Raw genomic sequence first — 13,303 nt, 5'->3', positions numbered from 1 at the left:
AATATTTATTGAATAAATGAAAAAATTAAAGGGAGCTCTGGCCAGTGTAGCTCAGTTGGTTGGGTATCTTTTCATGCACCAAAAGCTTGTGGGTTTGATTCCTGGTCAGGGCACATGCCTAGATTCCAGGCTTGGTCCCTGATAGAGGGCATGCAGGAGGCAGCTGAGAGATGTTTCCCTCTGACATCTATGTGTGTGTCTCTCTCGCTCCCCCTCTCGTCCTCTCTCTCTCTCTCTCTCTGTCTAAAAAAAATAAAAATATTAAAAATAATTAAATGGAAAAAATTAATTTTCCCAAACTTACTTGATCACAAAAGCATTTCCCAGTAAAACTTCACAGAACGAATGCTTCCTAGAACATCTTTCAGTAAACAGCTGGCTAGATGGAATGGGACACATGGAGTCCTTCTTTCAAGTCTACCTCTAATCTGACTCCAATGGAGCGTTTCAGGCTCCATATTCGTCCAGTTCACTGTGCCAGCATAGGAGGAGCTTGGGGTTAAAACCCTAGCTCTTAACAACTGAACATGTGGCGAGTAAACCTTGTATGTTTCTGGAAAAGAAGCTAGGCAGGCAGCCACCAGGAAAGGCACCTGATGGAGGGTTTAGAGTTACTGATCCTGTTGGCCAATGACTGAGGGCTTTGTCTTTTTGTGTTTCTTAGTTTATACTGGATTTTGGTGTAAGATATTGTAGATTTATACAATAAATCTAGAGATGACCTAACTCACAAATATATTTCTGCTGAAATGCACTCTTAAGCAGGTTTTCCTGATCTTTTCTGGCAGAATAGGAATAAAGCCAAGGCAGGGGCCTATTTCTGAATGTGGAGTGTGTCAGGGACCAGATGGCAGGCCTGTCATGTGCTGGGCATTGATGTCACCCACTGCTCCTAAGACAGTCTCCCTGTCTGTGCTCCATGGAGACCCAGGCAGCGGGCTGCTCCAAAAGAAGACAGTGTGTGGCCAAATACCTATTTTCACAAATGGGACTTTTGAACCTAAAAGGATTCCACGACCTAGGCAAGCAGCAAGTCCCACTGTCACTTAGCATTGAGGGAAGCTGAGGCTCTGAGCGGCTAGATCAGTTATTCAAACTCACTCAGCTGGTGAAGTGACAAAGCTGGGACCCAAGGACAGGTCTGGAAGCTGTGGATCAATGAACTGTTCAGGAAACTGTCTTTCCACAGCTGGGTCTTCACCCAGGTGCACAAGGTGAAGATGCAGGTGAACACATATGTCTATAGTCCATCCTTCTAAAGCCATGGAAACATGAAAACTTTAATACGTGTGATCATAGAGAGAGAAAAGGACTATACTGCTATTTAAAAGCAATCCTGTTAACATTTGGAACAAATTCTCTACCCAATTTTATAAAACGAAAGAGAATGATCACAGACAAAAAGTGAACTTGTCTCAGAATCAAAGTCCATGTCAGCTGAGAGGAGAAAACCCACGGCTCGTCATGGGACCGGTCGTAGATTGCTTCGTTCCTAATTTAAACCTAACTCTTGAAAGTTAAAAATGAAGAGTATGTGGAGGGACGAGAAGTGGATTAAGAGTCAAGAGACCTGCGTTTCCATCCTAGCTCTATGGCTAATTAGCTGTGACCTCATCAAGTGATTTAATGTCTCTGGATCTCTATTTCCTCATTTGTAAAAAGAGGGGGTATGGCAGGTAATCTCTAAGGTCCTCCTCAGTTCTAAAGGCTGCAAGTTTAATAACTAAATGAGCTCTTCAGGAGAACTTGATGGGCATCTACAAATCCGTACTTGGATCTTTACTGTTACCATAAGCACCTATCAAGGGCCTATTTGCATATTAGGGCATACACATTAGCATATCCACATCCTTGGGAGGCTTGCTGTCCTTAGGCATGCCTTGTACTCCTTCCCGGTTCCAGTAACTCCTTGCTTTTGCTAACTCCTTCCTCTCTTTGGCCTGGAGTCTAGCCCAGAACCTCAGGCCTTCAGCGAGGGGGCCCATTCCCTCCAGCACGGCATGCCTGGAACTCCAGGTCCTGTTGCTCCCTGGTTCCCTGTGCCCATGCTTTTCCTGGCTACGGCTCTATTGGTCACATTCTCTGCTTGCCTGATTAGATGTCCCTCCTTTCAGAGTCCCTGTGCCCTCACTCTTCTTGTCCTGTCCATCTAAATAGCTTCCCTGAGTATTTAGTTTGTTACTACTGTGACAATGTGGCAAGAGCATTACATGGGGTGAGGGACTGAAATCAATAGAACCCCTTTATCTTGCTGTTGTCAAGAAATAGGACTAGTCCAGTCCTCATGGGATCCCAGTAAACTATTAGGATTTAGCAGGACTAGTGCTTTACTGCCTTTGTATTCTACTTGCACAGTGATCCCATCAAGAAATGCCTTCTACACCCCTCCCCTTTCTACATCCACCCATCCTCCAAGATCCGCTTCAAATCTCATCTCAGACTTCTAGGACCCTGAGACTAGATGATCTCCCCTCTTCTGACATTGTATGGAACCTGTTACTTCCAGCTCCTCCACCCCTTCCCAAACTCTCTACAGAGCTGTCTTAACTCCTGCTTCTTCAGATCTAAGCTGAAAAGTGATTCTTCCTCTAGGAAGCCCTCCCTGACCACCCAGACAGATGAGATATCTTGCTATATATGCTTAAGGCTGCCTGTGCTTTTCTTTTATCCCATTTAGCAGGTTGATAATTATGTGTTTATTTGAGAGAAGACTTGATTCCCAAAGCTCTCTCCCATGAGGACAGGCTCCAGTCTCTCCTGCTCACCACTAGTATATTCTCCAACGTCCAGCTGAGGGCCACCCATATGCACACTGTGACCTTGCATGCTCTCTTGAATTTTTCTATAAATCCTAATTACTTAAGGTCTTCTCTATTCAGCTAGTCTGTGACCACCTTGGAGGCAGGAACTGTCCTGTCTTTCTGTTGTAACTTCAAAGTCTCCATCATTGCTCTTCATAAATATGTATTGATTTGATGTTTCAGCTTTCAGAGACATGATTTGAACTGTGAAAGGGGCTTCTTGAGCTCCATGTGCAGGAGAGAAGTCATCATGGGAGGTCAGAGTTGTAGATCAGTGTGGCAGGTGACATAAAAGGGAAACAAATTAACCCTGGCATAAGACTACAGGAGATTTTTGAAACAGGACCCTTGAATGGAGGCAGAGTTGGGGTGAAGAGGCAGGCGGAAGAAAGTTTGGTCTTGGATTGTGAGGCTCAATTATACACTGACGATATTCCATTGAGAGTCGCTCAGTCTCCCCAAACTTTTTAGTCCTTTTCCATTTATTTATTTATTTAAAAATTTTAAATTTGTTTTTTGTTGTATTATTTTACATTGTAGTAAGATAGCATAATATAAACTTTACCATCTTAACCATTTTTAAGTGCACAGTTTGGAAGTGTTAAGTGCATTCACGTTGTGCAACCATCACCACCACCATCCATCTCCAGAGCTCTTTTCATCCTGCTAAACGGAAACTCTATACCCATTGAACAGGAACGCTCCACTCTCACAGCCCCTGGCAATCATCCTTCTACTCTCTGTCCCTATGAATTTTACTACTCTAGATACTCAGAGAAGTGGACTCATGCAGTATCTGTCCTTTGTTGTCTGGCTTATTTCACTTACCACAATGTCCTCAAGGATCATCCATGTTACAGCATGTGTCAATGCTCCCTTCCTTTTAAAGGCTGCATCATATTCCATTGTGTGAAGATACCGCATTGTGTTTATCCATTCACCTGTCCATGGACACTTGGGTTGCTTCTACCTTTTGGCTATTATGAATAACGCTGCTATGAACATGAATGTACAAATATCTCTTGAGACTCTGCTTTCAATTCGTTGAGGTACAGAACTGGAACTGTGAAATCATATGGTAGTTTTATTTTTAATTTTTTGAGCAACAGCATAATATTTTCCACAGTGACTGCACCATTTTACATTCCCACCAACAAAGTGAACAAGGGTTCCAATTTTCCACATGCTCACCAACACTTTATTTCCTGTGTTTTTTTTTTTGTTTGTTGTTGTTGTTTGTTTGTTTTTTATAGTAGCCATCCTAGTAGATGTGAGTCCCTTTCTTGTAATGTGATGTGGTTGATGGGATAGTGCCTATAGAACTGTGGGACAGTAGACACAGGTAGAAGGTGACCCTTTCTGAAGAGCCACATGATATTCAGCACTTCCCAGGGTTCTGGACTCAGGCTTCCATTCCTTTTGTGGATTTTTATCAAGTAGCTAAATCTCTTTTTGTCCCTCTTTTTTTCTGAAAAGATGGTGGTGGGGCAGGAGCAGATGTAAATAAAAATAGCTGTCTTCTCTCCACAGGGTTGGTGAAGCATCTACTGGGATAATATATGTGAAAACACTATAAATGAAAACATCTATTTAAATCCAATAGGTTGCTGTTTACAGTCTTAAAATGATCTGCCCTGCTCTGCTTGCCTACCTTTAGCACATACTCCACAGGAACTGTGGGGACAAGAAGAACACGGAATGTGATGATTAAATTCAGAAACTCAATCTGACTGGATCTGTTTGGGTTGGCAGTCTCCCGGTGCACTTGGGGTTGAAGAAGCTTTATAGATGGCCTGTGAGCAGGAAGTCTGTTAGAGGCTGGTGGCAGGCTGTGCCTTTGGAGAGGGAAGCTTAGCTTTTGTAAAGCCTGTTGACTGATTCCTTGTCAGTTTGAGATGATTTAATGGCCTTGCACTTGAACTGCCCCCAACCAAATATCAATCTGGGACTGTGTGGGAGAGAAACAGTAAATATATTTTGTGGGATGGAAGAGAGCAGGACAGACAAGAAGAGAAATGTCCACCAAAGGCCATGGACTCGTTCTTAAGCATCTTTATTAGTGTATCTTATGGGAAGCTCTAAGCATGAGAGTTAAATGTGGACTTTGGAGTCAGGCAGATTTGAGTTCAAATCCTAGTTCTAGCCAAGAACCAGCGCAAGTTGCTTTTCCTCTCTATGTGTCACTTTCCTCATCTGCATGGGGATAACCTCCAATGATTATTGGAAGGATCAAATGAAACATATAAGTGTTCAATAAGTGTTAGGTATCATTACTCATATTATTAGGTTCACAATCTTTCCTATATCAGCCAGCTCTTAGTTACTTGAAGTTACTGATACTTTCTAATCTCTGTGTTCTCAGAGGCAGCATGGTAAAATGGGAACAGGTCATGAAAGTTGGCCAGGAACTGGAGGATTCTGGTGGATCTGTCACCGAACAGCTCTGTGTCCTTGGACAAAGTCACTTTCTTCTCTGGCTTTGCTTTCCTGATCTATAAACTGAGGTTGCGTGATCTCAACCAACTATTTATTGAACACTCAGTATGTCCAAGATGCTGAGATGATACAAAGGGGGGACTGGTGGGGAGATCAGCAGAAGTTGGGACTCCCTGTGTGTGTGAAACCCTAGTGAAGGGCAGGATGGAAGGCTGTGGGCAGCTTCTTTGGGGTGTAGAAAGAGATGCAGGATGCAAGGTAATAGCAGTTGTTGAAAGATCTGTTGAATGAACGAATACCTGAATGGCGAGTCCATGATAAAATAGATGTCTGGGACCAAGTGGGTTCTATGGATGGTTCCAGGGTGGAGGAGGACACAAAGGTCACATCCCCTTCACCGCTTGAATCCTCCAGCATCTGCAGCTCCAGGAAGGGATACAGAGAGGGAGAGAAGATTGGGCAGCAGCTGTGCAGTGAATGGGGAATCCCAGGACCCACAGATCCTGTGTACTGGGGGTCATCCCCGCTTACCCACCATGGGGATGCACAGGCCCAGGTTGGAGGGTCATCCGCACCGCTTGCTGATTGGCAGGCTGGTGGGCCAGGTGCTGGGGACTCTGGATCCCACCACACAGGGCTGCCCGGGCACCGGCAGGTGGTTGGTGATTCCCAGGCTAATTTCCTCAGCAGAGAGCTGATACTGATGGGACTCAACCTCACGCTGAGAAATCCCAGAGACTTGAATTTCTGGCCTGGAATCAGCAGTTAGACAACGCTTCCCACAAACTTGAGATGGTGCTGGGGATGCTGGCTCCCCCCTATGTCCACCCTTTTCCCTGTCTTTTTTACTCCTACGTTCTTCTCACTGGCCACCCCCCCCCCCCGACTTTTTAGCCATCTTTTACCCTTTGTTTTCACCCCATTCCCTCCCTGCCAAATACAACCTGATTTTTAAAGAGGCATTCTCTTAGGTTGAAACCCTGGCATGAAGAGGCAGCATTTGACCTTCCCTGATTACCACCACACTGTCTATTCTGCTGGTGTGGGGGGATGTCTCTCTCACACTCCTGTCTCTTAAAAAATATTACCCACCTCCCCTTTCAAATTAAGAGAGAGAGAGAGAGAGAGAGAGAGAGAGAGAGAGAGAGAGCTAGAGACAGGGAGCGAGAGAGAATTTGACATTATTGTATAATTTAAAATTGCACAGCCTAGAGCCCACAAAACCGAGCATGTAATTACACACTTACTAGAGGTAACAGCAGTGCTGATAATTATTCTTTACACAGGAGAGCCCCTGCTGATATCCCACAGTCAGAAAGTGGGAACTACAATATCTTTAATACCATCCTCAGAGACCCTCATAAGCAGAAGAGAAGTATGAGAAGGCTCACAGGGTCCAGAGCAATATCTTCATCGCGCCAGAATGTCAGGGGCTTTAGCACAACAGAAATCAATAGTTTCTAGTACATTTTTTGGTACAATTTTTTTTATGACCCAACCTGAGAAAGTACAGGGAAGGCAGAGGTACTGAACAGTATGAAACAAAACCTTCTTATCACAAGGCCTGTCTTTTAGACATGTCATGCAACATCAGTTTATGAGACACACGGTCTTTATCAGAGAAGAAAAAAACAACTAAAAATCCAAACAAACAAACAAAATCCCAGAGCTGCTGGAGCAAGGTCCTCATCCTGGAATATTTTCAGTCATAGGTATTTAAATCATAAACTGTTCCCTCTCCCCTTGTCCCCTAATTAAGGAAAAATCTTTGCTTATCAATGGCTATGAAGTTATACGTATTAAATCTCAAAAGAGAGGAGATAAATATATGGTACTTGTTTGTAGGCAATTGACCCTTTCTTCCCCTTTCCCCCTGTGTATAGGAAATGAGCTGGTTGCATTTTAAAAATAAGGAAATACCAAGCAGGGGATGAAACACTGAGAAGATTTAAAGCAATAGAGAACTCAACAGTGTGAGGTGAAAGGTTTTCCGGTAGAGAAATCAAAGTTGAAAAACAATACTGTCCTTGCTTTCAAAAGGACAGCGTTTTGATTTTAGCATCTTCACACTAACCACAGAAGCTGTGACAGTGGTTACCTGTCTCTGCTGTATGATCATAGCCAAGGTCCTAAGTGTGTAGTTTGATCTTTAAAATATATATGTATATATGCATAACCCATGGACACAGACAATAATGTGGCGAAGGCCTGGGATGGGGCAGTGGCTGGGTGGAGGAGGTAAAGAGGGGGGGAAATGGGAGACATCGGTAATACTGTCAACAACAACAACACAACAAACAGTTTTCCCAAAACTAAACAAAACAAAACATGCTGCTTTGGTTGCTTGCAGGTTGTGCTGACATTCTGACTTGACAATGTACGGGATTTCAGTTGGGTGAATAACCTGTTTAATTGGGTCCATTGTTCGGTAGGAATGACAGCTAATTTTTGCTTGAGGCTTAAGGAAGAACCTTCTGTCTGACTGATCCCTACTGTGTGCCAGGTGCTGAGTTAGATGCACGTTTTGCATTTCTGATTTAAGACTCACACTTTGTGCACTATGTAGTGTCCATTTTAAAGGTGAGAAAAAGTAATATTTAAACAAATGACTTGGCCAAGGGAACACACCTAATAAAGATCGAAGCGCTAAGACTCAACTAAATCTATTGACTGCTTGGTCAGGGGTGTGTGTTATGCCATTTTCATTTATAATTTAGTAATTCAGGTGATAACTGCCACTGAGTTGGAAGGGATGTGCTGCTCAGATGAGCTCTTTGCAGACGCCTTTATAAGATGACATTTTAGTGAGGACCGCACAGCAAACAACAAAGAAACACAGTGGCCTGAGACCCTTTGTTAACTTCCCTTGGAAACAGATTCTGGGGAAGGCTGACTCCAGGCCGGCTTGCACTTGGACCCCAAAGCAAGTAGCAGCTAAGCGTTGGGTGACACAGGGGGTGCTGGAAGACAGGCAGATGTTTATGCTGGGTCAATAAAAAGAAAGATGTTGGCATGAGAAGCACAGAGCTGAAGTCCAAGGATCCGAGGCATGAGCTGGGTTGCATCCACTGGAGGTCCAGGCGGATACATAGGACCATTCCAGACATTTCCTCAGACCAGTTGGCGAGCTAGTCAGCTGTGTTAACTGGCTTTTTGGTAAGATTCAAGTAGGGGTGGGGTCCCTGTTGCTGCTAAGTCAAAGGGGCCATATTGGCAGACTCAGGGGAAAAGACCCACAGGTATGTGAAGGCCTTACCAGTGGCAACCACAGACCACTGGCTTGTGCCTCCCACGGTGACTAGCTCTGGAGGTTCTGAAACGGCTGCTGTCAAGAGAGAGGTGTGGGGATGCTGATTAGGGCAGGAGCTGAAACCTCAAAGGAGAGTAATAAGCAAGACCCCGCTGAGCATGCTTGTGAGGAAATCAGAATTTTTCTTTTGGTTGGTATTTCTGCTTTCAGCCGCTTTAGTGATCCCAGCTCAATCCTGGTGAACCAAGAGCCTGGATGAAACCTAGGGTGTGATCCATGTCACAGCTGTATTTTTTTCTGGGAAAAAGAACCCGGATAGTACCAAAAGCTTCTCATTTCAACCCTGTGGCAAGATGAGAGGACATGGTAGACAGCGTGATCGATGCTTCAGGGGCTTGGCCAGCATCCTCTCTACCACTCAAATGTTGGCGTAGGTTGCCCAGTTGGCCCTTTGTAAATTCACTTGTCTGCGCTTTGCCTGCACAGGGTTCTGGAGAAGAAATTCCAGAGGGTTGCCTGGTTGCTAAGGAGGGAGGGAGCATACGTTAAGGCCTGGATGTCCATGAGGTAAGAATCCTGGATGATTGTTTACCTCCTGGACGGGATAAGTCAATCCCACCTGGGTCCCTGTTAGCTAAAGGTCTGGGGCCCACAAGATCAGTAAAACAGGAAGCTTGACCTTTGCAAGCAGCACAATCTGGATGTTGATGATTCGCAGACCCAGGCTCTTTGGGTCTTAACTTTTCAAATGTTCTGCCCAAGGAGGCAGTGGCCTCGGGAGCTGGGATGACAGGAGTTGAAGGAAGGGAGCAGGATGAGTTCCTGTTGGAGACCCATGCCAGGAATTTCTTTAGGTTTCTGTGGGAGATAGCTAACTGGGGACAAGGGGATTCCCAGTTTGAACTACTGACTTATATACACAGATCTTTTCTCTTAAACCATATTCATGAGTATCTATGAGAATTATCAGATCAAAATCACAAGCCTGGAGTCAGATCTGGCTTTGAGTTCCAGCTGGGTGATTTATGAGCCCTGTGATTTGGGCAAGTTAGTTTCTCTGGACCTCAGTTTCTTTACCTGTAAAATGGGAATAAAAGTTTTTCCTTCAGAGTTGCTATTGGGATTAAATAAAATGTGTCGTTGCACCTAGCACAGTTACTCAGCCATAGTAGAGATTCAGTAACAGTTAGTTCCTTTCCCCACTTTTTTCTTGTCCATTTCCCAATCTCCCCCTTTCCCTGCCCAAATTCTGAAGCATCAAAAATTCAGGAGAAAGAATAGGTGGAGGTGAAATGACAACACCCTGTGAAATTCTACTTGGGGATAAGTCTGAACTTTGGAGCACCCTGGATTAATGCTTACCTCATGGACAGAATAAGTTAGTCCCACTGGAGTCCCTGACAGCATGCCTGTCTTAGTTCCAAATCTGCAGGCAAATTGAAGTCATCGTGAATGTGAGAGAACAATGTAAGAAGTTAACATGCATTCAAAAAATGCTCAAACATCAGAGGGAAGGTAGGGGAGAGTGGGGTAAGGGGGAGAGATCAACTAAAGGACTTGTGTGCACGCATATAAGCATAACCAATGGATGTAGACACCAGGGGGGTAAAGGCATGAATGGGAGTGGGGTTGGAGGGCAATAGGGGGATAAGGACACATATGGAATACCTTAATCAATAAAGAAAAACAAAACAAAACTAATACTGCTTTGCCACCTTCAAGATAGAGAAGGCATATGGGGAGGAGGGCAGGGAGAGGGGTTATCTTAGAATCATTCATTGTTTTTTGTTGTTGGTGTTGGTGCCTAAGTCTTTAGAGTATCCAAGGCTGCAAGACACACATTCCGCATAAAGTGGAGGGAATGAAGGCTATTAATAATCAGAATTACCCTAGACTGGAGGGCTCCCTTTTTGCATTCAGAGTTCAAAAAAGTAGAGCTTCTTCCAGACCCCTTTCGGCCTTCTGCTGCTTCCCCATGGCAGTGGGCAGGCCAGAGAACATTGTAAAACACTTGACTTTGCTGGGCCTCAGGTCTTTCATGCTCAGTCCACCTCCTGCCCCTCCCCCCGCAAATCTCCCCTCCTTTGTGCGAATCTGTTTTCACCACAGGAGCACATGCTGCCTCTTCTAGCTACAACACTACTTGCTAATTCAACGATTCATCTTTAATGAGGCCCCCTGCCAATGTTTAAATAGCATTCCGAACAAAGAAAAGACAGTATTTCCAAAACAGCTGCTTCTACTGCATCCTGTAGCTCATCTTTTCAGAAAAATCAAAACAAACACATCCACAGAGCTAGAGGATGGAAACTTACATGGTTATTATAGGTAGAGATATCTATATACCTATAGATGGATATAGATAGACATAAAATACTTGCCCCTGAAAAGTTTGGTTAGCCTCAGTACTGCTCTCGGCAGATTTTTCTTATATTGATTTATTGATTCTTTCTCGGGATTGTTTGGGAAATATGTCACAGTGGATAAAGCATGGAATTTGGAATTAGATAAATAGAGGCCTACCCTTTGCTCTGCCACTTTCTAGCTGTGTAAGTGGGTACATCACAGAAGCGCCCCACCCATGTATTGTTTTATTGGTAAAATGGAGAGATATGTCCTCTCTGGATGTATATCAACGTGACTAGTACAACACCGGGCAAGTAGGAGACACGTGATAAATACTAGTGTCATCTTTTGTTTAAATTCAAGTCCTCGAGAACCTTAAGGCGTGGACAGAGTCTGAGGGCTCTTGTTTCCAGAAGTGCCGCTTCAGTGTCCGCCAGTCAATGTCTTTACAACACCTGTCACTCACATGTACCGCTTCAGCCCCCATCAGAATCACTCTGGGAATAAGAGACTGGGAGATGGAGTATCAGCTGAAAAATGGTAGAAGTTCTCAGGAACCTTTTAAAAAAAAAAAGATAGAAAGTGACTGAAAATAGAAAAAGAACAACAAAATGAACCCAAGAAAACTAGAAAGAAAGAATAAATACATTTTACTAAGTTAATGAACTCTAAAACAGAAAAATAGTGTAATTTATTTAAAGTAAACCTAAGAAATGGTTCTTTGAATTGAGGAAGCAAGGCAAAGCTTTGTTTATTAGAATCAATAAACAAATACAGTAAAGTTGCAGGATACAAAAATCAAAGTACAAAATCCACTGCTTTCCTAAATACTAACAATGAAACTTCAGAGGAAGAAATGAAAAAAATTCCTCTTGCAATTTCAATCAAAAGAACAAAATACCTAGGAATAAACTTAACAAAGGATGTGAAGAATCATAATAAACTATGAAGCATTATTAAAAGAGATTGAAAAAGACACAATGAAATGGAAAGATATTTCATGTTCATGGGTGGGAAGAATTAACATAGTTGAAATGGCCATATTACCCAAAACAATACACAAACTTCATGCAATCCTCATCAAATTCCCAATGTCATTTTTTAAAGAAATAGAACAACAACAACAAAAATCATCAGATTTGAATGGAACCAAAAAGACCCTGAATAGCCAAAGCAATCCTGAGAAAAAAGGAAACTAGCTATCAGACTACCTGACTTCAAATTACACTACAGAGCTATGATAATCAAAACAGCATGGTATTGGCAGAAAAATAGACACAAAGACCAATGGAACAGAATTGAGAGCCCAGAAATAAAACCACAGGTATATGGGCAAATAATTTTTGACAAAGGAGCCAAAAACATACAGTGGAGAAAAGAAAGTCTCTTCAATAAATGGTGCTGGTAAAATTGAAAAGCCACAGGCAAAAAAAAAAAAAAGAAAAAAAGAAAGAAACTACATTAGTTTGTCCCCATGTAGAAAAATTAACTCCAAATGGTACACAGACCTAAATATAAAATCTGAAATAATAAATAACATAGAAGAAAACATACGTACTAAACTTATGACCCTTGGCTATAGAGAACATTTTATGAATTTGACCCCAAAGGCACAGGAAGTAAAGGCAAAAATAAATGAATAGGATGATATCAAATTAAAAAGCTTCTACACATACTTACCTGGCAGGGGAGATACCATGATCACGAAGGTGGTTTTCCCAGGGCGAGGCTTATCCATTGCACTCTGGATGTGCTGACCCCTGCGATTTCCCCAAATGTGGGAAACTCGACTGCATAATTTGTGGTAGTGGGGGACTGCGTTCGCGCTTTCCCCTAAAAAAAAAAAATAAATAAAAAAATAAAAAATAAAAAGCTTCTACACAGCAAAAGAAACTACCCATAAAACAAAAAGGCAACCAACTGAATGGGAGATGATATTTGCTAACAACAGCTCCGATAAGGGGCTAATAACCAAAATGTATAAAGAACGCATACAACTCAACACCAAACAAACAATCCAATTTAAAAATGGGCAGAGGACCTGGACAGACACTTCTCCCAAGAAGACACATATATGAAAAGTTGCTCAACTTCACTAGCTATTAAGGAAATGCCAATGAAAACTACAATGAGATACCACTTCACACCTGTTAGAATGACTATTATCCATAAGACAAAATAACAAGTGTTGGAGAGGTTGTGGAGGAGAGGAACCCTCATTCACTGCTAGTGGGAATGTAAACTGGTATAGCCACTATGCAAAGTAGTATGGCAGTTCCTCAAATTAAGAATGCCCAGCAATCCCTCTGCTGGGTATCTACTAAAAAAAACCCATTTATTCACAGAGACATGTGCACCTCTGTGTTCATTGCAGCATTACTTATGGCTGAGACAACCAAAGTGTCCTTCGATAGATGACTGGATAAAGAAGATGTGGTACATATATACTATCGAGTACTACCAAGCCATA

General features: G+C 42.8%; 1 non-coding gene across 1 annotated transcript; it reads left to right on the top strand.

The window, feature by feature from the left end:
• The first annotated feature begins 12,505 nt into the window (after positions 1-12,505).
• Positions 12,506-12,669, top strand: LOC129149597 (U1 spliceosomal RNA). The gene has a single exon (XR_008556475.1). It is a non-coding gene; the product is annotated as a U1 spliceosomal RNA (small nuclear RNA).
• Positions 12,670-13,303: the final 634 nt, after the last annotated feature.

This window comes from Eptesicus fuscus, chromosome 6 (assembly GCF_027574615.1).
Source record: "Eptesicus fuscus isolate TK198812 chromosome 6, DD_ASM_mEF_20220401, whole genome shotgun sequence".
NCBI lineage: Eukaryota > Metazoa > Chordata > Mammalia > Chiroptera > Vespertilionidae > Eptesicus > Eptesicus fuscus.
This window is presented reverse-complemented; position numbering and strand designations above follow the sequence as displayed.